Raw genomic sequence first — 3,490 nt, forward strand, 5'->3', positions numbered from 1 at the left:
TGGTTACTCCACCCAATCCTCTATGTCGCTTCTGCCACTGCAGTTCTCCACTCACAGACTATCCTTTGGCTATTTCACACCATATTAAGATAGCTTGGCTTAGCCTGGCAAAGCTAGCCAATCAGGATCAGGCAGCTGGAAGACTTGATTTTGGCTTACAGAAAAGAAAATGTATTAACTTATTTTCTGTGATAGTTATTATAAATCTAACAGTGGTAAGTTAGTGGATATATCATAACTATCATTTTAAGTCCTTGAATGATATTTTGAGCTCCTTCCTATCATATCAATATTTATGCTGAAATAAAATATTCTAATGTTAGATTATAGAGCTAGTTATCTACAATGGGGAAAAACAAATGTGGCAGTTGTTCTCTCACCGGGACTTATAAAACATCTCTTATAATGTCCCTGCTTATAGTTATATGGCACCCTTCCCCTGGGGTACCTAAACCGTAGGGGTGACTTACATGTAAAGATAGGGTAGATCATTCCTTTAGAAGTACCTTTAATTCCAAAGTCAAAGTTACATATAAATTACTTTTAAAGACAGTCTGCAAAGCAGGGCTGCTTTTAAACTAACAGCAGGCAACACAGCAGTGCACACTCAAGTGTGGGAAATCTACTGGGCCTCTAAACCTCCCTGCTCCATTATATACTAGTGACTAGGGACTTATAGGTAGTTTGAATCCCCCTTACCTTATTATATCCTAGGGACTAACAAGGGTGTTTCATCGCCATTTCTAATCATACGGAATTACAATATACTTTTAATAAGAGCAGAGGACCTGGGTCTGGTTAGCAGGGCCCATGGAGCAGTCAGAGTCACAAAACCAGCAACCAGTAGGCAAAATGGGGGCTAAAAGTGGGGGAACACTGCAAACAGGTCCTGATTTCTCACAGTGCACAATTACTATGTATTTTCCTCTTTTACTGTATCTGTAATACAGTATGGATGCAATGGCAAATGTTGCCTCGTTTCCCTGGTCCTTTACTTGAACCGGACACCACACTGGCAAACAGCTGGAGCAATTGCACTCTAAACTTTTATATACAACAACCAACTTCAATACTCATTGAACTATGAAGTATAAATGATGACAACATGTGTACTGAGGCCTGAAGAAGTTCTTGGCAGACGAAATGTGTTGGCTACTGTTCGATTGAAGTGATTTTAAGAAAAAAAGAGATGAAGATTTACTGAAAGAAGAAATTATCTTCACATCTGTTTATTTAGACTATATGATGACATTGCTTGAAGTTAAACTGTGGTTCAAGTCATGCACTGCTGTTGTTAATCTCAAGGTTAGTCTGTGGGCCGTGCTCCTGGGAATCACTCCCCACTCGGAATGTATGTCTAGATACTGAAATTGCAGTCCCAAGAGTCCTTGGTCTGTCTCCCTGGGCACAGGTTTTATAAAGTGCTGTAAATCCAGCCAAATTCAACACAAGTAACTGCTGTGATTTCTTCTTAACCGTTTTTAATTGTATTATTATTTTTGTTTTTATCTTCAAAGTGTTTCAATTCACACAATGTTGCTTCATTTGTTCATCGCATTACGTACTTCTTTACCCATAATACATTATTCAAACAGTTGAACAGTGCCCTCCCAATGCATTTCGGCAGCTTTTGCCTTCATCAGGGGATTTATCTACAAAATGAATTGAATGCATCAAAATAAATATTGGGCAAACATTGGTTCTTATACCACCACTGTGTGTTTTTAGTAAAGTGTAAGACTGTTATTTCAAACGCTTCTGCCCGTATCGTTTAAATCGTGTATAAATGCCAAACTTGAGTTTCACTCTTACTAAGCGATTCTGAAGTGCGTTGTTAAGTTGCTGTTATGCAGTCTATGCACATTTATCAGAGGTGCTCTTAATGTGTGTAGATCTCTCCACTACATTACTACTAGAGAAAGTGCTCGTGCTGTTTAATGCCGTGCTAAAAAGATGTTAAATTGCGCATGTTAGTTAGGTGACTTTCCAAGACAGCTCCGTCGTGTTGTGCTCTCTATTCACCTCTTCTGCTCGATATGTCAACAATTACTTCGTGCGTTTGTTAAAGTTAAATCGCGTGTGTTATTTAAATGGCTTACCGAGATTGCTCCGTCATGTTGTGCTCTCTGTTCGCCTGTTCTGCTTGATATGTCAGTGATTTCTTCGTGTGTTTGTTAAACGCTCCCCAAGTGGCGTCTTACGTACGTGCAACTTACGCTGCCGGGCTGTTAAAGTGACAGTATACGTGTGTCAATAAAGACAAACTCAGATTAAAAAATGGTTTGGGAAAGAAAGACGGTCTCAAATGAAAAATTGTTGGTGGGGAGCCATCAGTTTTTTCCCCCCATTTTTGAATGTGTGGAATCAGGAGATGGAATGGCATTTACTTAGCCGGTCATGGTGATTTGGCAGTCGATGATTATTCCGAGGAGCTTTGCATGGATTGCCGGGAGGGGTGTGGGTCCGAGTTTGGTAGGGCATCAGCTGGAGTCCCTGAGTGAGTTGTCTTTGCTGAAGATTACTATTTGCTGCCAACTTGGCATTATTATTTCTGCACATGCAGAGTCCCAATGTCACATATTCAATGATACTGCAATGGTAGAACCCAGTTGAATCCTATCACTTATTATTCCTGCAGCAGTGAATCGTGCTACCACTGAACTGCCTATCCGTGCATATTCCTGCAATGTAAGAGCCCTGCTCTTACATATCTGTGCATATTCCTGCATGTGAGAGCCCTGCTCTTACATATCCGTGCATATTCCTGAATGTGAGAGCCCTGCTCTTACATATCCGTGCATATTCCTGCAATGTAAGAGCCCTGCTCTTACACATCCGTGCATATTCCTGCATGTGAGGGCCCTGATCTTACATATCCGTGCATATTCCTGCATGCGAGCCCTACTCTTACATATCTGTGCATATTCCTGCATGTGGGAGCCCTGCTCCTACCTATCCATTCATGCATATTCCTGTATATGTGAGCCCTGCTCCTACCTATCTGTGCATATTCATGTATGTGTGAGCCCTGCTCTTACATATCTGTGCATATTCCTGCATGTGAGAGCCCTGCTGCTCCCTATACATGGATAGTCCTGCATGTGAGAGCCCTGCTGCCCCCTATACATGCATAGTCCAGCATGTGAGGGGCCTGCTCCTCCCTATCCATGCATATTCCTGCATGTGAGAGCCCTGCTGCTCCCTATACATGCATAGTCCTGCATGTGAGAGCACTGCTCCTACCTATCCATTCATGCATATTCCTGTATGTGAGAGCCCTGCTCTTACATATCCGTGCATATTCCTGCATGCGAGAGCACTGCTCCTACCTATCCATTCATACATATTCCTGTGTGTGAGAGCCCTGCACTTATATATCTGTGCATATTCCTGTATGTGAGAACCCTGTTCTTACATATTTGAGCATATTCCTACAGGTGAGAGCCCTGCTGCTCCCTATACATGCATTGCCCAGCATGTGAGCACCCTG

This window comes from Lissotriton helveticus, chromosome 3_1, assembly GCF_964261635.1.
Source record: "Lissotriton helveticus chromosome 3_1, aLisHel1.1, whole genome shotgun sequence".
NCBI classification, from domain to species: domain Eukaryota; kingdom Metazoa; phylum Chordata; class Amphibia; order Caudata; family Salamandridae; genus Lissotriton; species Lissotriton helveticus.